This window comes from Thermobia domestica, chromosome 4 (genome assembly GCF_964235325.1).
Source record: "Thermobia domestica chromosome 4, izTheDome1.hap1.1, whole genome shotgun sequence".
In the NCBI taxonomy this organism is placed as follows: Eukaryota; Metazoa; Arthropoda; class Insecta; order Zygentoma; family Lepismatidae; genus Thermobia; species Thermobia domestica.
This window is the reverse complement of record NC_137457.1, coordinates 240,695,550-240,717,547: the sequence shown is the minus strand read 5'-3', so window position 1 is coordinate 240,717,547 and position 21,998 is coordinate 240,695,550. Positions and strand designations below refer to the sequence as shown.

At 37.3% G+C, this 21,998-nt stretch overlaps 1 protein-coding gene across 2 annotated transcripts in view; it reads left to right on the top strand.

Moving 5' to 3' along the window:
• The first annotated feature begins 429 nt into the window (after window positions 1-429).
• The window catches only part of LOC145683929 (uncharacterized), a 106,603-nt gene continuing 85,034 nt past the window's right edge, over window positions 430-21,998 (top strand). For both annotated transcript variants that reach the window (XM_081755614.1, XM_081755612.1), the window contains exon 1: window positions 430-532. The gene's annotated coding sequence lies outside the window, so the exon portion shown is untranslated. The remainder of the gene's footprint in view (window positions 533-21,998) is intronic.

The window sequence follows — 21,998 nt, the reverse complement described above, 5'->3', positions numbered from 1 at the left end:
CTAATTATCTAGCTTTAATGCATTAATGGAAATGAATGAGAAGAAAATGTAATTAATTTTCAGCTACAAGTTTTGCCGACGGACACATATGAACCGCTTACTGCAGAAAGCAAACGTCTACATTTCATAATTTAAAAAAAATGAATAAAACTATCTTTACGATGTTTCACCATAACATGTATTTTTTCTTTAATGATAGACGTATACGTGATTAAAATACACATGCAAAATGTGTGTATCACTTAAGGGAATAGAGTGCGAGGGGGGGGGGGGCACTGTTTTGTGTTTTGGACATGTTTCCTTTCTGCAGTAAATGCATTGTTCAAACGAATTGTGGATTGAATTGATTAAAGAAATCAACCATAAAATTGATAAATATCCTTTATTGGAAGAAAACATGGTTGTTGAACATTTCATAATAATTTGCATGTTCTGTAACTACAAATTAATCAGACATCTTTGTCATCAGAATGTGTTTCCATTGTGATGGGCCAGGATGCTATTGAATTCCAAAATAGCATATTTTCTTGAGGTAGTAGAGCAACGTTTTTTTTTTTTTGTCATCCATTTTTTGTTGTTTATGAGCAGGACATTGTGTTTAGAAGAGTTCCTCAGCCTACAAGTATCCACTATCAAGCCACCAATATTCATGTTACACTGAACACTATATGGAGTACATCTCATAGTATTTTGTAGTGCTGAAAGTTGTTTTTAGGTGTTTAGCGACTTTTTTTTTCTTAAAAATCATCGCTCAGACACGCTATTTTGTAAAATTCAGGCCAGCAGGAACTCTAGTCAATGAAATCTGTCGCTTTTATTTGAACAATGGAAAACTTGTTCGAGATTTTCGAGGAAGTTTTAAATGCTGAACAACGTCATTCATTGTGTAGTTTTAATCCTTTCTCAGCTTCTTCCATATTATCCCGAAATCGCTATCATTGGGCATGGAGTGACCTCTAACGGGGAAACTACCAAGTCTCATTTAGTGCCGATGGGAATCTCGTCCGGGACAAGTTTCATTTCTTCAGTAAACGGAAAATTGAAGGCGTTCTGATGCCCATTGTTATTGTGCGGACAAGTTTCATTTCGGTGCTAAACGATGTAGTGACCAATTACAAACCATTATCGTCACAAAAAAGGAAATGTGTAAATGTTGGTCATATTTGTTTTCTACAGTCAGTGGTTTATATGTGCAGTAAGAGTATTGCCAAAGTTCAAATATAATGTTTCTTTGTAGAAATAAACTAATAATGCTAGAAAAGACTTATTCTATTAGTAGTATAGTCGATATAGCTTTTATATCGGACTAATTAGTAAGAAGCTGAATTTTTCAGGAACGTTAGACAACAGTACAACCGATATTTTCTGAAAAGTTCCCCTCCCCCTCTTGTTTTCCCCTCTACCCCCTCAACCCTTGCAGTTTTTGAGGAAAATGTTGACTTTCAGTTAAGTAGCTACTACTTCAGTACTATTCGTCTGAGTATCATGGATTATACATCATTCTCTTTAGAATAAAATATGTTTTCAAAGGTATTATGTGCATGTTTACATGATGTACGAGGGGAGGGAAATTTGTGGTAAAATAGAGAACTTTCCCTCCAAAACATCCATTTTTTTGAAATTTGGTGCCCTTTGGAGAAACCTTGGCTACAGGTATCTGAATATAATCTAAATTGCAAAATACTATGGTCTACATGTAATGCGTGTTCCAAGTTTTATTGCAATATATAGGCCTAGAATAGTTCGAGGGAAAAATATTTCTTAATCCTGATTGACAATACCGAATTTCATATATAAATAAGGAAAAGTGGGACATTATACATAAAATAAGTTTCCAAACAGTACTATACGTCCAACTATCATGGTTAATACGTCATTCTTTTCAGAATGAAACTAGATTTTAACTGATACCATGCACATGTGTTTATAACATACAAAAGAAAAGGTTTTAGGATAAATATGAACATTTCCCTCCAAAATCCCTGTTTTGAAATTTGGGGATCCCTGAAGCGGTAACGCTTAATATAAGCTACCTTGAAAAATACCATTTTCTATATATAATGTATGTGCCAAGTTTCGTTGCAATATCTAGAATTACGAGGAGAAAATATTTCTTAATCCTGTTTGATAATATAAAACAGACACTTTCGGAGAATTGAACGCTATAACACCACTCTTACCCTTTTAGTATATCAGGAAAATATGACAAACGGAACGAAATATAAGAATCAGCTTTAAAATATACATACATGTACATACATTATTAATATGGACATAAGTTAATATTTAATTTATAATGGTTATTACAAACCCTGGCCCCCTAGACCAGGGGTGCCCATCCCCCCCAAAGCTGATGGCGCACTCCCCCCCAAAACTAATAATCTCTTCCCTCCTCAAAACCCAAGCCTTCTAAAAACTATTGCCCAGTGTAGCAGTAGTTTTTATAGTACTAGTAATTGCTATTTTTGTTGTTGTTTTTATTTCCTGTAGTAGTATTATAGAATGCTTGTAGTAGTAGTAGGGACAGTAGTAATTATAAAAATGGCATTACTTTTATTAGTAGTCTTGGTAGTGTACAATACTAAATATGTTCTATAAGGATATTGAAGGGTATAAAAACTTCTACACACTGTGTATGGCACAGGTATTCTTTTTTTACAATTAGTAGTATTATTTTTTTTCTTTACAAAATATTGATATAATTCCCTTGTACATGAAAAGTAAGACGCAAGTTACAAGTTATTGAGTTTGATACCAAAAGAAAATGTTATCCTCGAAATTAGCCTACAAAAAGAAGTGATATACAACAAAAAAACATTCCTGTAAAAGAGCCAAGTACGAGTGGCCTTAAAAAGAATTGAAATCACAAAAATAGGTGCCAAGTTCTGGTGGACAACAGTTACAAACACTCACTGGCTCACTTCAAATTTAGATTTGAAATTTGGCTGTTGTCTGTATGGTTACCACTAGCTCACAATTATGTCAAACTACTTTATAATTTTCAACAGACAACATAGGCAAATTTCAAATCTAAATTTGAAAGTGATTCCTTGAGTGTTTGTAACTGTTGTTCACCAGAACTTGGCGCTCATTTTTGTGATTTCACTTCTTTTTAAGGCCGCTCATACTTTTTTTTTTTTTTTTACAGGAATGATTTTGTTGGATTAAATTATTACTGGTCGTGGTGGTGACATTAACCTACCCTTGATGTCCATTATAGAGCAATAATTTTTTTCTTTGCTCACTTGACAAAGTAAATTTGTCTATAATATCGCTGTTGGGAATGCATTCTAAAATGTCTTTTTCGGAAGAAAGGACAAGCATGTCGGAGAGCCATACATCTCCCATGCTGGTTCTTAGTCTATTTTTTTTACAATCTTTACTTTACTCATAATCCTCTTTGCTGAGCAACTCGTTGCTGGTAATGACAGAAGTATCTGGTATAATATTGTTAGGTATGGAAAACCAGACATATTCAACAAACACCTGTAAGGCCTAATGAATCCTTTCTTCACCCACTGATCCAGACTGATCCAGATATATCCACAAAGCGATAAACCGACCAGACCCATCCTTTCATATAGCAACTTGCGCGGTACTTAATTCATAGAGTTTCTAAGCAGGGGGTAGGGGGATTCATTCTCGAGATTTAAAAAAAAAAATCGCATCGTGTTCCAATGTTATTCTGACGACAGCAAAATTACTTATTCGACATTAGAGTAAAATTCTTCCCCAATTTTTTTATTCCCCCAATTTTTTTCTCGATGGCACAACTTGCGCCATTCATCACTCCTGTGGGCGGCCCTTCTCTCTTAAAACGAACCAACCTTTCCTTTCATACGGCTACTTGCGCGGTCGTTCATTCATCGAGTATCGAAGCAGGGGGTACGGGGGTACACCCCGGAAAATTTTTGAAAATTAGCTTCTCAAAATCATGTTTTAATGCTATTCCGACAGTAAAATTGCTAGTTCGAAAGTAGAGTAAAATCCCCCCCAAAATTTTTCTCAATGGCGCAGCTTGCGCCATACATCCCCCCTGTGGGCGGCCCTGCCCTAGACCACCCTGGATACGGGCCTAAGCCCGAGTCAGACTCGAGTTATATATTTCAAAACGCCGAAGCCCGAGTCTAGCTCGTTTTTTTATGTAATAACCCCTATGTAACTTATTATGGGTTACGGTCGGTTGTCGGTCGTGTTAAATACTTCATGAGACAGTTTTTTATTTTATTTTATTATTATTATTTTTTTAAATAGCTACTATTCACCTGACATGTAGCGAAAAGTAACCGAATATTCTGTAGGTTCATTGTTGTGATCAATTTTCTGCGTTTGGCTGCAGTACGTTCGATAAAATAGTGGAATATTTTGTTACGAAGACTATTTCATTTTACAGAATTTGTATTGTATGAAGCAAGTAAAATGAATAGAGTGGAAATATCAATGATTTTAGAAGAGTATAGTTTAGATTCCGACTCAGAAGATGAAATTGATGATTAAGATTTGGAGGGTGTGTAGCAAGAGGGTCATGAATGATACCGGTAAATTGGGAAGAAAATAAATCTTTTGGTGGTGCAAGGAATGTGGAATTGCTGTTTGTGTTCCAGAGTGTGTCAAACTCTACCATACTAAAGCTAAATACCTGTAAAAAGAGGTAAAGAACGTTGTGTGAATATAAACATTTTCACTCCTGCTGAAAACTATATGTAGTTGTAAAACAATGTATCCATCTCACACGCTATTACCCTGCAATACATGTATTTGAAAATATATTGCTAAAAGGGTACAAAAATATCCACAATATAAACATTAACAGTACATATTAGTATTATTTTTCTATTGTAATTTTCTTCGATTGTTCAAATAGCACATATTTCAAACAGCAGTGTAGCACACTACCCCTTCTTACACTACCAAATGATATATTCGTAATAAAATCTACAACCCCCCCAAAAAATGTTTGCAATGTTTTTAGCGCGTCTAACATCATTTAGCAATTGTTTATACATTTTTTTAAAAAAGCCCTAAAAACCCCATGATACCAGAATAAACAAGGTCAGATTAGCGTAGGATCGAAAGTGTTAATATGCCAATTTTGGTTCGGGGAATTATTCCTAACTTAGATCAGGGCCGTTCCATTATCTACTATCTATGGACTCATCATGTCCTGGACTTGTACCACCCACCCAAACCACACTGAATGTAGAAAGTTGAATCAAATATTCTACTTGCTTATATTACTACACATTTTATACAATCGATATTTACTTGTTGAGTGATAAGTCAATTCAGCTCTAAGTTCAATCTGGTTAAAACAAAATGCTCCACTGCTCACTCTCGTCATCATTAAAGTTGATAACATCGTCTAGGCAGGAGATTCATCTAGAAAAGTCCATTACAGTGTTCACACATGTAGGAACAATCTAACCCTACATTTCTACATATAGTTGGTGCAAGGTTATCCACAGCTGTGAGAAATGAGACGAAAATCACCAGGTCCAAAAGGCTTTGAGCTTGGTTCTGGTATCAAAGCTTTCCTTTAACATGTTCCACCTTCACGATAACCGTCAGAAAAGACAGTGACATTTCTTTGGTATGTGCTTAAAATGTACACTGAGCGCTCACTGAATTGCGACCATCCCTCAACACAAGAAAATGTGGCAAGCAGCCGAGGCGACTATATGACCACCCCGGCTGGTAGTATTACAGAGAAAGAACACACTTGAAGTTACATGTTGGTAGGCAGCACATTGTTATAATGGGAGGTGGGCAGGATTTATCTACATTTTAATAGAGCATGATTGCGTGTACGCGAGCAATAGATGCGTCAATAACCCAGACAGCAATATTTGTCGGATGCGCCCGTTCCTGTGAAGTGAAGGTATACAAGGAGTGGGAAGAAAATGGAGTAACGGTCTCCAAGAGATGGAACTACGGGGACGTACGGAAGTTCAAAACGTGGGGCGAGCGTCGTCTCAAACAGCTCGTGACAGCCAAACGAACCATCAGTGACCAATACAATAGTGGATGCACAACACCCATATCCCACGCAACTATACGCGTACACTGACACGCATGCAGTTCCACAGCACACTACACACTCGTCACCCACCCCTTACGACTCGTCACCGCAGACTTTATCGCGCTGAGGCATAGGAACATGCTAATTGGACCATGGACAATTGGAAAAGGGTGTGTTGGTCCTATAAATTACGGTTTGTGTTATCTCTTGGATGGGCGTGTCCATGTCCATGGAGCTACGGATCCCTCGTGCATGGTGCGTACTGTACAGGCAGATTGGAGCGGCTGTGTGGTTTGGGAATGCTTCTGTTGGATGGACTGGGGCCGTGGTGTGCACGGATCACAGCGAGACATCCGTTGTGTATCTGCAGAAGTTAGAGAAACACATACCCCTATAATGCAACACTTCTATCTACACGAAGACGGCATATTTCAGGACGGTAATGCATGGTGCCACGAAGCCAGGACTGCACTTGCTTGGCTTAAGGAACATTTCACGGAACTGCAGCCTATGAATTGGCCCACTAAGTCACCGGATTTTAATCCTATAGAACATTTATGGGATGTTGCGGAAAGAACTCTTCCTACCATGACTTCTGCACCAACATCTGTGGATACATTGTAGGATGCCACCAGGAATATATGGTGTGAAATCCTCATGGAAACATATCAGCAACTACCTGAATCCATACCACGCCGTGTTCAGGCCGTCTCCTGAGCAAAAGTAGACCAACAAAGTATTAGGTACGTGGTCGTAGTTCAGTGAACATTTAGTGTAGTTGCTACAGTTTTTAATAATATTTTCCTAAGTGCAAGGAACATAATAAATAAGAAACCCATCAATCACTACAACTGGTTTCATTTTTTGCTTTGATCAATTGCAATACAACCATAATATGTGATTGGACACTTTTTCGGATTTCTCCATTATGGTAGTCATAAATCCAGGCCATCCTGGTTCTGACCGTAATCCAACAAGCCATATAAGGATGACAGGAAACAGATATGTTGAGGTGAAAATTGGTCTGTAAGAGATCTTACTTGATGAAGTTCACTTGAGTCTTTACTGACAATGTCCATTGAAGAAAGACCTGTATTTATCTTTTTCATTGGATATAAGTTCTCTCGTATAGTTGCGGTGTTAATAAAAGACTCAATTGGAATTATTTTAACTGTTATCTCAGTTTCGACATAGATACCTGGCGTGACACAATGAACCCCTTCCATAGTACAAAAAGCATCTTTGCTATCAAGACTTCACACATTTACGTCAACATTATCAAAAACATGTTGGAGAAATCCATCTGAATGAATAGCTGGGGAGCCAGCATTAATGATCGATGTTAGATAGATTGTGACTTCATGGTAAGATGTTCGCACTCCTATTGATGAACTATGGTTATGAACTATTTTGAACTGTATAATCGATCTAGGTTTAGACCAAGGCTTATCTATATTATGTGGGTGATCTAGGTCTTACGGCAAATACGAGAGCGTGATTTATAACAACACACTTACTTTCAAATTTCTGGGATTCACTTGAAGTTTCGTTTTTTTAACTTGTGACATAAAAATGTCAAGACCTTCTGGAATAAAGTCTGTATCCTCCTGAATTAATTGTATTCTTAAAATTTACACTTTCTTAATACTCTTCCTCCGTAACTTTTCGTGCACATAGCCTCTTCTTTGTACACTAGCTTTACAAACAGCAGGTACACCATTTTTACAACTACGTGTCTACGTTAATTTCATTTTCACAAATTACACAAATGAAATCAAAATTATTCTTTGTTTTTAATATTAATGTTGCTCAGGTAGTCTGAAACAATATGAAATTACTACACTCTTGTCAGTGTAATATATTATACTGAGTTAAGTTTTGTTAATAAAAATGATATGGAAATGCAAATTTAAAATTAAGAACATTACATTCTAATTTCTGTTATTAATTATGCTAAGTGATATTGACAAAAAGAAATAGTAATATTGCCTGCTCGAAAATGTATAATCACAAAACGTTATAAAGAGTTATGTACTTTAAATTGAAGTTTAGTTTTTGAAATGAAACACATTTGGGTTTTATCCAGGCATATTACATAACATACTACTTTCTACGGTGCTTTCCATCTTGGAATGAGACTTCACTGCTGAAGAAATATAATCATATCCTCAAAATGGGCCTGGAGTCAATTTTGAACTGCTCCTTGAGCGACGAATCTTGGATGCAAGCATCCTTACCTGTTGGATTAGGAGGCCTTGGTATTCGACGAACCGTTGATAAAGCGATTCCTACCTTTTTAGCGTCCTACCACGGATCCCTTCGTTTAATCGAGGCTCTCCTTCCTCAAGGCTACCACCTGGACCCAGATGGGATAGTTGAAGAAGGCTCTACCAAATGGATAAATATAACAGATATGGACCTTCCAGAAATCAGCAAAAGAGGTTCTCAGGCATCTTGGTACACACCAATAGTAGTACATTTCTATAAACTTCTTTTACAATCCGTTGCTGTTCCAGAGGATAAAGCTAGACTTCTTGCTGCGTCATCCAACCATACTGGTGCATGGTTAAATGCGTTACCTTCTCCCAAATTAGGTCTTCACATGTCTAATGAAACCTTTCGAATAGCAGTAGCCCTAAGACTAGGTTCAGCTGTTTGTGAGCCACTTCACTGTCAAGCTTGCGGGGGTCAAGTTACCCAACGTGGCCTGCATGGCCTCTCATGCATGAAGAGCATAGGCAGAAACACCAGACATTCATCTGTTAATGACATCATTTTGCGAGCCCCCACGACGGCAGGAATTCCTTCGATTCGTGAACCGTCAGGCTGTTGTCGTTCCGATGGTAAACGACCTGATGGCATGACATTAATACCTTGGATGAGAGTATGGGATTTTACATGTTCGGACACATTCGCCCATTCAAGCCTCCCATTGACCGTTGTGAATGCTGGAGAAGTTTGTAGACGTAGAGAGGCAGAAAAGGAAAGGAAATACAATAATCTTCTCGATAAATTTATATTTGCTCCAATAGCTTTCGAGACCAGTGGAGCATGGGGTTCTAGAAGCCTTTCAATCTAGAAGAGTACCACTGTGACTCAGTGGTAGAGCGCTAACTTCTGGTGCCAGATTTCGCTGTTCTATTCTCCACCTACGCGATTTTGGTGGACAACATGTATTCGTAGGTTTTCCCGGTGTACTCCAATTTCCTTCACTTTCATTCCACTAATTATTTCAAAATTCATTTTCCTTAATTCGTCCGTCTCCTTTAGCTTAAAGGACAGTATTGTGCGACGTAAAACGAGAAATTTTCATTTCCTTTACAGAATAGATTCAAAAAATCAATTAAAGAAATAGATTGAGAAGTTTTGGCAACATAAATTGTTTTTCCACTCCTTGGATATCTTGTAATCTTTGAATTGAATAAAGTATTATCAGGAACTTTTTCTGTAAATATACTGCGAAAGATGATGAAAAGAAACTTAGGATATTTCAAAATTTATTTATGATTAACTTAAGATTTCTTTGTCAGTAAAACTGCTTCATAATTCTGTGTTTGAATTTATTTCCGCGTACCGGTGTCAACTATCTTACACAACTTAACGTTCATGCATTGACAAACATGATTATACAAGTACTGTAGATACACATACCTACTATTTCGCTACTAGTACTGTGAGTATCTGACAGTGATTTATCCAGAATTTTGAACTTAGGGGGTGTTCAAAAAATCTGGGGGGTGCAATCTTGCATTAAGATCGTATATTATTATCGTCTTTTTAAATACTTTTTTTTACAAACTTTAAGTTCGTAGATGCCATGAACGATTGCATTTTATTTCCTTCCTCAGCCAGAGCCAATTAGCGTCGACTTTCTCATGCTTGGTGTGACGTCGAGATGAAATCGTTGGCAATCGATTGATCAAACATTGTTTTGACGGCTACAGCCGTGAAAAGGTTGATTTCCATTCAATCTTGCGTTGCGTGCTTTGATTGAAAATTTATCTTGTCGAAAGTAAGTTGTTTTATTCTATTGGCAAATCTTTTAAAAATCAAAACAGTAAGATTTTTTAATAATGTCTTCTCGTTCTGCCTAAAGGCTCTCCAGCACTTTGTAGAAATTCTTTAAATGATCTTATCTTTAGGCCGAACGAGAATTCCCGTTCTGCCTAATCTTTTGGGACTAGGAATTCTGTCCAGGGAGGGATTTCTTCAAAAATAATTTTTCTTTAGTAATTGTAACAGATTCTAAAAGAAGAATGACTATTTCTTTAAGTTTTATCATAAATTTTAGATATTATTCTACTTAATCTTTTTGGAAATATGACTAGATACAGTTCTGTTATTAACAATGTTATTCACATCTATTTCAGTTAAAATGAATGTGATTTTTTAAAGAAAGAAAGCTACCTGCAGAGAAATGGAAAATTGATTGACTCAGTTGCAAGAAAACCGTTTGATATTGTAGCTGAAACGAAGAAGAAACAAACTTACTCCTGCCGAGAATTAAGTCATTTCACAACAAAATTTTATTCAGTTTTCCAGTAGTTTACCTCCAACATGCTAAGGCTACGGTAGGTCTCATAGTTTTGGAGCTATGGACGTTTAAAATTCATATTTTCATGTTTTCGGCAGCCTGTAACTCAGAAACGAAGCATTTGTGCACCCAGGTTGGTCTATACTTTTCGTCTTATCTTGGTGTCAGGAATCACCTCCCAAACGTTGTGTTGTTTTGAAACACTCTATATAATACACTAGAAACATTAACATTTATAGGGGAATAATTTTCGAAAAAGGATTACATCTACCCTTATTGAAAACATCGAAAGAAAATATCGAGAAAGCCTAGCCGTTACATCCGTTAATGAGGTTACATCCCTTAATGAGCTACTAATGCCTATATATAAGGACTGGATAAAAAATAATGATAACGTTGTTATAATTCTATATGGTTTTATGCACAGAAGAACACCTGTTAGATTCCTTCAATGCCACACATGTGGAAGACGTGGTATACCATCAGCGCGCCAATCTTTGTCAATGTCCCGCAGGGACCGCCGTATGGCACGGCTGATGGCTTCTCTTGTGTCGCAGTGCTTCTTGCGAAGTGAAATCGTCATTTTGGGTGTTACTAAATCCCTAAACACATTGGGTCTTATGCAGAGTCATTCGGACGCGTGATTAGTACCATACTAAAGAGTTCGACTAACATGTTTTCTGCAGTTGTCAGGCCTTTAGTATGATGCTAATCATACTTCAAAACGACTCTGCATAAGGCCCATTATGTACTGAGCCCACGTGCTACTTCAATCTTGATGCAAGCACTATATTCCTGTTTCCGAAATAAAATCCAGTTTCCTCCTCTATTTTACTGCTACTTTTGACTGAATGACACACAGTCGTTACTACTAACCAAACTGAATCGCCTTACATTCCTTTATCAGCTACGGAACTCTTGTATCGCTGAGACACAGCCCTGTGACGTGGGGCCAGTGTTAGCACTACATTTTATCTGACCGATGCACAAACACGTCAATCTAAATTTCATATTTTGTATTGATTAATTGAGTAACATACCTATCTTAAAACTCTCATTTTCGTCTTTAAAACTGAAATACCAAGACATTTGTGTCAGAAAAAAACATTGCTGTTTTGGGGAATAGTCTATTTTGTCCGATATGATCTTTCAGAATAATCTGTACTTACGTGAATTGCACCATGGTTCAGGGCTCACATAAATAGTAGGTCCCGTTCTTGATAACACTCTCTTCGTTGACATAATGGCTAGTGCGCGCCTTTAGTGTGCCCAATTCCGGGTTCGATTATATCAATAGAGAGTACTGAATGCATTACGGTTGTTCAGATTCCATTTAAACTGTAGATCTAACTCTTACGCAGTTTCGATTCTAAAAATAGACGCTAAAGTTGAATAAATAAAGCATTCTTTATAAACACTTCGTTACATAATGAAATAAAAGAAAATCAATCAGTCAATGAACTGAGATTTATCTACGTAGCCATTTTGCATTCTGAAGATTTAACAACGTAACACAAGAGAGAGTCGACCAATGTCTTATCATTTCATTGATGGTAGTGAGAAAGAAATCTGGCAAAAGTTTAGTCGTAGATTGCAAGTCAAGAATGCTAAAGATTCTTTAATTCCATTCGATTAAAATTTATATTAGATTTAGGAACTTTGTCTATTAATGAAATCTGGGCTATGGATAATTAAAATTGCAATGATACACTAAGGATCAATTGGTAATAGCGTTGTAAAAAGGAAATAATTTTTCTAATAAAAAAAGTGGTGTATTTTCAGGTTTATAAAGGTTTTTTCAAGTATATTAGTTCTATTTTTCTTTCTAGATTAACTCTTAGCCTAAACACTATCTTAAAATTGTCTAGCAAGTAGGAAAGTACTGTATCTAAACTGAACCATTTACATATTTTTGGATCAAGATATATTTAAATTTCAATCAAAAATTTTCTTGTGGGCCTTATATCTGGAGAACTAGATATAGTGTAGCCAAACCCAAATAATCACTTATCTCAGTATGATGTGATTATTCCATAGAAAATTTGAAAACTCGATTCAGGAGCTGTTCAAAAATCGTGTCGGCCCTGATCCAAGATCCAATATATTTCAATTAAATGTTTTGTTGTACGCCTGATATCTGGAGAACTACATATAATGTAGCCAAACCCTATATGTAGTATCACTTAACTGAATATGATGTGCTTATTCCGTAGAAAATACGAAAACTTGATTTTACAATTTTGTGGCCTGTGATCCAAAAACTAATTATTGACCAAGATTGCAATCTTTTGACCCATTTGTTTTGGGGTCATTCCGAAAATTTCTGTTATATTACATACTATGAAAGTCAACAGTCGAATAGGTGTTCTGGAGATCTTTGGTTAATTTTCGAACGGTGTGATGCGGGTTTGTTGGAACAGCTTCCTCAAGCCAGCATTATCTAGCTGCAGTTTCCGTTCAGAAGACGAAAGATCTCAAGAACTACTCGATGGAGCACCATCTGTTCTGACAGAAGATAGGGGTCGAGTTCGTTCACGGTGTGATATTAAAACCGAAACTGGTAGAAATCAAACACTTCCGGTTTTTACGTTGATCATTATAGAGCAAAAATCGTAATAGATAGCGAGAAACATACTCCTGCAACCGATTAAATGTCCTAAGAACAATTTTTTTCCATCCTTAACTCTTAAGTTCGTTCATGAGAAGTAAGTTCGTTCATGAGATCATGTTTATAAAGGTAACCTGTACTGTAACCGAGAAAGTTCTATCAGTTTTTGTGGAGGTCTTTGTTCAATTGACTCTCACACCGTGAGTTGAATGCGAATCGAGATAAGGCGAAGGTCAGTTGTTGTTTTCGGTATATGCAACATACTACCTGGTTGTGACATTTCACTTACACCGTGAACTTGTGTAAGGTCAGTGTGAACATGGGATCTTCATAAGAGTGCGTTATAAGAGTGTGCATGCTGTACGAATTCAAAGTGAGGTCAAACGCCGCTGCAGCGGGCGGAAGATACGCTAGGGTGTCGTGGCTACGCGGAGAATGCAGCGTTGTTTTAACAAGTTTAAGGACGGAGACGAAACACTCGAAGACACACCACGTGCCGGAAGACTAACGCATGTACAAAATGAATATCTTCAGGCAGTAATTGAGGCGAACAATGGCCAGACATATGAGGAATTGGAACTACAATTCAGCGCGAGTGAAGAAACCATTCGACAGCATCTTCATCAACTTAGGAAGCACTACAAGTTGGGTCGATGGGTCCCACTTGATTTGATTCCGGGCCAGAAGGCAATGCGAGCAGATACTTGTGTTTTTTGTTGTCTCGTCTGAGGAAGGAGTCATTTCTTGACAGGGTGTTGACATGTGATGAGGAATGGGTTCTGTACGAAGCTCCACAGCGCTGTCTTCATTGGTTAGCATCCCACAAACTGGTTCCAAAGCATCCGAAACCAGCATCTCACCAGAAGAAGTTCCTCTTGTGTGTTTGGTGGACTGCTTGCGACATCGTCAATCAGTACTGCTACCAGCTTTGTAGAGCATCAATGCAACTATGTACTGTCAGCAGTTGAGCCTTGTTGAATAAATACTGAAAAGTCTGGATCTCAAAGGGGTCCTCCTGTTGCAGGACAACGCTAATTCCCACGTCGCTTGGACGACCCAGCACATCATTCTACGCCTTAGATTGGAAACACTATTGCATCCGCCATACTCCCCTGACATTTCACTGTCTGATTGTCACCTGTTCTATTCCTTGGACAATCACCTTAAAAGAATCCATTTCAAATCTATAGTAGAGGTGTAAAATGGACTTGATATCTTCTTCGCTTTGTGCCCACCAAGTCCTACCGCGATGGAATACATTGCCTTCCGGAACGTTGGCAGAAGGTTGCTGATGTTGATGGGGATCTTCGAGGTACGTCTTAGGTGACATATCAATGTCTCAGAGTGGTGGGTGAAAAAAGCGAAAGAACTTTCTTTGTTACCTTTGCAAGTTGGAGGTGTTCGGAATGAATAATTTCAGACTCCTACGTTCATTACTATAAAGAAAAGATGGTAAGAGATAGTGAGAAGTGGTTTCCTGCAATTGATTAAGCGTCCCAAATAATATATTTCTTCTCCGGCTTTATTTTTTTCTAAAACCGGAAGGAATAAAAATTCATGCTGCTTGACCCTATTTACATAACCTTAGAGCTGGACATTCTACCTGCAATTTTAATTGATATATAACAGGTTTTAAATCAGATCATTTTCTCATGTGAACTTGAAGTTCCTTCCAGGAATTGATTCTTGTAAAAGCAACTGAAAACCATAGCAAACGTAATGATTTTAGGAATTATGCATTTATATGCAGTGAAGGATAAAAATATGCGCTAATCTTCCAAATATATATTGTATATGCTATAAACCTTCGTTACTTCTGCTGCAAATAATCAAGAACGAATATCTATTAACACAGCATGTGGATATGATGTTAAAAAAACATAGTCCAGTCAATATATACATTAACCCGTAAAAAATCATAACAAGCTGAAATTTTGTACATACCTTTGGGACGGTATATATATAACAACATACTAAAAGTCTGAAAATATCCGGTGACGGGTTTGGCCGCCATATTGGAAGATGGCCGACGACAAACCGTGTTTTTTCTAAAGTAATAACTGCTTCTAACTTTAATAGCTATAAATCACGTTGTATTTCCTCTATTTATGATATTCTTTCGACTAACAAAGGACTACGCTTCCAGAGCATGCATCACACTTACCAATTTACTTCATATGCGGGAAGAACGGAGGGATTTCCTTTTATAAATCCCCAAAATTTCCCTTCTTCCAAATAGCTTTCTTATATATTAGCCCAGAAAAAAATCATAACAAGCTGAAATTTTGCACATACCTTAGAGAACGTGTATATAACAACATACTAGAAGTCCTGAAATATTTGGTGACGGGTTTAGACGTCACATTGGAAAATGGACGCCGAATAGTAGTTTTTAAAAATAATAACTGTTTCTGACTTTGATAATTATAACTCACTTAGTATTTGCATTATTGATGTTATTTTCACTTCATTCGAATAAAAAAGGGCTATTCTGACAGACCAAGTATTACACTTGCCAGTTTACTCGACAAGCAGGAAGTATCGGAAGTGTTTCTTTTTAAAAATCACCAAAATTTCTCTTCTGAATATAGATTACTTATACATTAAGCCAGAAAAAATTCATAACAAGGTGAAATTTTGTACATATCTTTGGGAATGTGTGTATGACAACATATAAAAGTCGTGAAATATCCGGTAACGGGTTTGGCCACCATATTGGAAAATGGCCTCTAAAGAGTGGTTTTTAAAGGTAATAACACGTATTCACTTTAATTGCTACTGTATAACTCACATTGTATTTCCACTATTGATGTTACTTTTAGTTCATTCGAATAACAAAGTACTACGGTTACAGACACTTACCAATCTGTTACACACATGAGCGAAGTTACGGAGGATTTTTAAATCTAATCCCTAAACTTTTCTTCCTTAGATTCCTTTTTCTTAATCAGTTAACTATCTCGTCCTCTGATAGTAGCAATTAATCTTACATTAAATACACACAATATAACATAAGTTTCATTCTAATTGTAGTAATGGAATCGGAATATTAAATAAAGCTTCGTTAAGTACTTCTCCTTGACTACGCATAGAGCGAATAAGGCATTCTGTCAAGCTATATTCCCCAACTGTTATGTTTACTTCTTCAACGTTAGTTGTCACATATCCAGAGATGTTCTTTGTGAATCTGAAGAGCAAACCTAGATTTATTGCCTCACCTCACGGCTGGTAGCACCAGTTTTCTTCAAGCCTCTGGAGATGCGCATACCTAGATTTATGTACAGCAATAAAACTCTCTCTCAAATAGCCACATCTAGTATCAATTCTTGGGGAAGATATTGATCTGCTTGTACTTTGGCCTCATTAGCAAGTGAGGAAATATAAAAGTAACCAAGAAAGTCCTGTCGCTTTTTATGGAGGTCTGTGTTCAACTGCCTCTCACATCGTGAGTTGAATGCGATTGGAGATAAGGCGAAGGTCAGTTGTTGGTGTAGGTATATACAACATACTACCTGGTTGTGGAAGTTCAGTGAACTTGCGTAAGGATAGACTGACCATGAGACCTCCACAGAGCGTCATAAGGGCGTGTATGCTGGTCGAGTTGAAACTGGAGTCAAATGTCGCTGCAACGGGGCGGAAGATATGCTAGACCTTTGGTGAGTGTGTCGTGACTACGCAAACAGTGCAGAGGTGATTTAACAAGTTTTGAGGACGGTGACGAAACACTCGAAGATGCACCACGTGCCGGAATACCAACACCTGTACAAAATGATCTTCAGGCATCAATTGAGGCGAACAGTGGCCAGATATGTGAGGAACTGAGACTACAATTCAGTGTGAGTGGAGAAACCATTCGGCACAACTGCCATTAACTTGGGATGCACTATAAGTTGAGTCTATGGGTCCCACATGATTTGACTCCTGGCCAGAAGGCAACGCGAACATACGCCTGTGTTTCTTTGCTGTCTTGTGTGAGGAAGGAGCCATTTCTGGATATGTGTTGACATGTGATGAGAAGTGTGTCCTATACAAAGCTCCAGGCTGCCGTCATTATTAGCTAGCATCCCATGAACCAGTTCCAAAACAGCCGAAACCAACACTGCACCAGAAGAAGTTCCTCTTGTGTGTTCGGTGGACTGCTCGCGGCATCGTGCATCGGGAACTACTACTAGCTGGTCAGCGCGTCAACGCAACTGTGTGCTGTCAGCAGTTGAGCTGTGTTCAAGAAAAATTCAAAACTCTGGAACCAGCGCTTCTGAATCCCAAAGGGGTCTTTCTGTTACAGGACAACGCTAAGTCCCACGTGGCTAGGATGACGCGAGACACCATTCTACGCCTTAGATGGGAAACACTATTGCATCCGCCATACTCCCTTGGACTTTCCACTGTCCGCTTATCATTTGCTTTATTCCGTGGACAATCATCTTAGAGGACGCCAGTTCAAATCCCGAGTAGAGTTGCAAAATGCAGTTGATACCTTCTTCGCTTCACGACCCACCAAGTTCTATCCAAGCGATGGAATCCATGACCTTCCATAACGGTGGTAGAAGGTCGTCAATGCTGATCGGGACTATTTGTGATCTTCTAGGTACTTCTTAGGTGACATATCGATGTTCGAAGTTGTTGGGTGAAAAAGCGACAGAATTTTCTTGGTTACTTTTATATTTCCTCACTTGTTAATGGGGCTAAAAGTACAAGCAGATCAATATCTTCCCCAATAATTGATACTGGATGTGGCTGCTTGAGAGAGAGTTTTATTGCTGTACGTAAATCTAGGTATGTACATCTCCAGAGGCTTGAAGAACACTGGCGCTAGCAGCCGTGAGATGATCAGAAAGTATTCCAATAAAACTAGATTTGCTCTTCAGATTCACAAAGAACATCTCTGGAGATGTGACAACTAGCATGGAAGAAGTAAAAATAACAGTCGGGGAATATAGCTTGACAAAATGTCTTCGACTTTTGTTATTCGAATGAAGTGAAAATAACATCAATAATGCAAATACTAAGTGAGTTACAGTTATCAAAGTCAGAAACAGTTATTACCTTTAAAAACTACTATTCGGCGTCCATTTTCCAATATGGCAGTCAAACCCGTCACCGGATATTTCAGGACTTTTAGTATGATATTATATACACATTCCAAAGATATGTGCAAAATTTCATCTTGTTATGATTTTTTTCTGGGTTAATGTACGTATATGAAAACTAATGTTGAGAAGGAAACTTTTGGTGATTTTAAAAAGAAATCCCTTCATTACTTTCTGTGTGTCGAGTAAACTGGTAAGTGTAATACTTGGTCTGTAAGGGTATCCCTTTGTTATTCGAATGAAGTAAAAATAAAATCAATAGTGCAAATGCAACGTGAGTTCTATTAAAGTGAGAATCAGTCATTATGTTGAAAAACCATACTTTGGTGGACATTTCCCAATATGGCGGCCAAACCCGTCACCGGATATTTCTGGACTTTTAGTATGTTGTTATATAGACCTTTCCCAAAGTATGTGCAAAATTTCAGCGTGTTGATTTTTTTCTGGGTTAATGTAGAAGGAAACTAATCGGAAGAAAGGAAATTTTGGGGGAATTTTTAAAAGAAAATTTTCCGTTACTTTCCGTATGTGGAGTAAATTGGTAGGTGTAATACGTGGTCTATAAGCGTAGTCCTTTGTTATTCAAATGAAGTTAAATAACATGAATAGTGCTAATACAACGTGAGTCATAGCTATTAAAGTGAGAATCAGTCATTACGTTGAAAAATCACGGTTTGTCGGCCATTTTCCAATATGGCGGCCAAATCCGTCACCGGATATTTCCAGACTTTTAGTATGTTATTACACACACCTTCCCAAAGATATGTACAAAATTTCAGCTTGTTATGATTTTTTTGTGGGGGATTAGCCTTTCTTTTTGTTTAATTTGACTGGACTAACATGTAAATTCGAAAAAACCCGAATTTTATGTTCTATGTATTTGCACATATTATTATTACATCAAAACACAAAATCATCAGGAGTCTCGTTTCATACAGAGCAACTCAAGATTTGACGAAACTAAACTATGAAAATGTCTATATATAGGGAAAATTGCATTTCAATTATTAAGATGCTGTAGAAAATAAAACTGTATTTTTCAATAATGCAGTATGTCTCAATATTCTCTAAAAGCTGGAAAGGGAAACAATAAATACTAGATAATCAAAAATAGTTTAGACAGTTGAAGGGCTTGGTCGAAGAAGAGCCAATCCCACTCCTGTATAAAAAATGAGCTTTGTGGCTAAAGTGTAACCTATGTGGGATATTGCAATAGTGTTCTGTATCTAGGCCTACAAACTAAAATACCTACGTTACTTAGATTTGTTTCTACACCATAACTACTTTAACTGCATTTCTCTTCAAATCACAAGATTATGGGATAGGACCTACTTCCACTGACTCCTTCAATTATATATATTTGTCTTAAATATTGTATCCAGAGGTGGAGAGAGAATTTTATATGTTTGTTCAGCCGAACGGCTGAATCACAACGCTGGTATCATATTATAACATTTCCGACTTTCCACCCACAGTATTATTTAATTACTGATATTGCGAAAGCACCTAATTGTTTTTTCCTTTGCAGCTATTAGAATTCTAAAACGAGAAAATAAAGATTTGGTAGGGTCATCAAGTCTAAGAGGCTCAGATGGGCAGATCGTATAATCAAAATGGAAGAAAGTAGGAAGGGTTTGAAAGTTTCAACTGGAAATCCAAACCGGAAATGACTATTAGGAAGACATAGGCGCAGAAGGGGGGACAATATTAAAATGGATCTCGCAGAAATAATAGTACAAAATAGAAACGATACAGTTGGCTAACAAGGGAACGTCTTATATTGATAGGAGCGTTGCCTAATCAAACGATGCAAAATCGATAGAGGAGTGAAGAAAAGTGAGAAATCCAAAGTTTTACGGGTTGACATCTAAAAACACAGGAGATACAGAGGAAAGAAGAATTCAGAATCATGTGAAGATGGTAATGCCAAAGATACACTGACACAGAAAGAACTTCAAAATGATTAAAGTAAACAGAGTGACATTTACACAACACTATAGTAAGCAAATATTGTACCCACAGACATGCTCAATAATATCATATGTAATTCAGTTTTGCCAACTGACCAACAAATGAAGTTTTATTAAATGACACGGAACACAAATTATAACATGTATAAAATCTAATTATGTGTAGAACCATATCTGTGAAGTCATGATGTACAGAGTTGCCAACCTTTGAAGATAGGCCTATATGAATTCCTATATGAATCTCGGATATAGAAGAGAATATACAGTACACGATTCAAACTAGCTAAAACCAAAATATGAGACAACAAACAAGAATATAATCACTAAAGTACGGAAATAAGGGACGAAACACAGTGTCGAAGCAGGTTTACCCAAGTGGAAAATCGGAATAGTATCCAACACAACACACAAAACTGAAATGATGCATTCTCTTGGATTGATTAGCAGGCTCACTTTTCTGATGTATGTAATACTAGCAGCGTTCACCCCGCTTCGCTGGGGTCACCCCGGAACGCAATAAACTTTGTTACTTAGATAATTTTTACTTTTTCGCTTTCAAGTGATATGATAAAAACCATAGAAGATTGGAGTAAATGTTAACATTATATCGCCTGTCATTTATGTTAACCCGCCGAGTGACACGGTCATGTGGGTTGCATATAAATACGGTTAGATTTAGCTATGATGAGCTAACAAAGGATTTGTACGTTATGGACACTTGAATGGTCAATTATCTCAAGACACTGGTAATTGAAAATTAAAGTGATATGATAAAAACCATCTAGGGTCCAAATCTTAATAACCCCCCAAAAATGAAAGAAATTGGTTCAGCCGTATTAGCGTGATGAGCTAACAAAGGATTTGTACGTTCTCTTTTATATATATAGATTGTATGACTTCACACATTATTGGTAGTTAATTTTTCAGTGTTGCTGTTGATAAAGAGCTCCGCAGTGTGTTGGTACTGTATACACTCTTCTACGTCCGAGATTCATGTAGGAATTCATATAGGCCTATCTTCAAATGTTGGCAACACTGTACATCATGACTTCACAGGTATGGTTCTACTCATAATTAGATTTTCTACATGTTATAATTTGTGTTCCATGTCATTTAATAAAACTTCATTTTGTTTTCAGTTGGTAACACTCAGGAGTGTCATTTCAGATTTTGCTTGGGGGCGGGGGGGGGGGTAAAAACCCTAGATATAAGTAAAATTTTGCGTTTTTCACTCATTTACTACTACTCTATTGATAAAATCTATATAAATCTCAAACTCAGGGGGGGCAATGCCCCTCCCTGCTCCCCTAAATGACGCCCCTGGTAACACTGCATTACATATGATGTTATTGAGCATGACTGTGGGTACAATGTTGCTTACTATAGTGTTGTCTAAATGTAATTTTGATCACTTTAATCATTTTGAAGTTCTTTCTGTGTCAGTGTCTCTTTTGCATCGCTATCTTCACATGATTCTGGATTCTTCTTTCCTCTGTATCTCCTGTGTTTCTGGATGTTGGCCCGTAAAACTTTGGATTTCTCACTTTTATTCACTCCTCTATCGATTGCATATTGTTTGATTAGGCAATGCTACAATCAATACAAGATGTTCCCTTGTAAGGACAGAAGTCAATGGACAGCTTTTGTGAACTTAATATTGAACCTCTGAGTTTGATAGGCCATGGAGCTAGTTAGTTAGTTAAATCGTCTTTTATGTGAACCGTCAAGAATTAAGTAAAAGAAATCGTTGATGGAAGACCAAAATATATATTTCGTA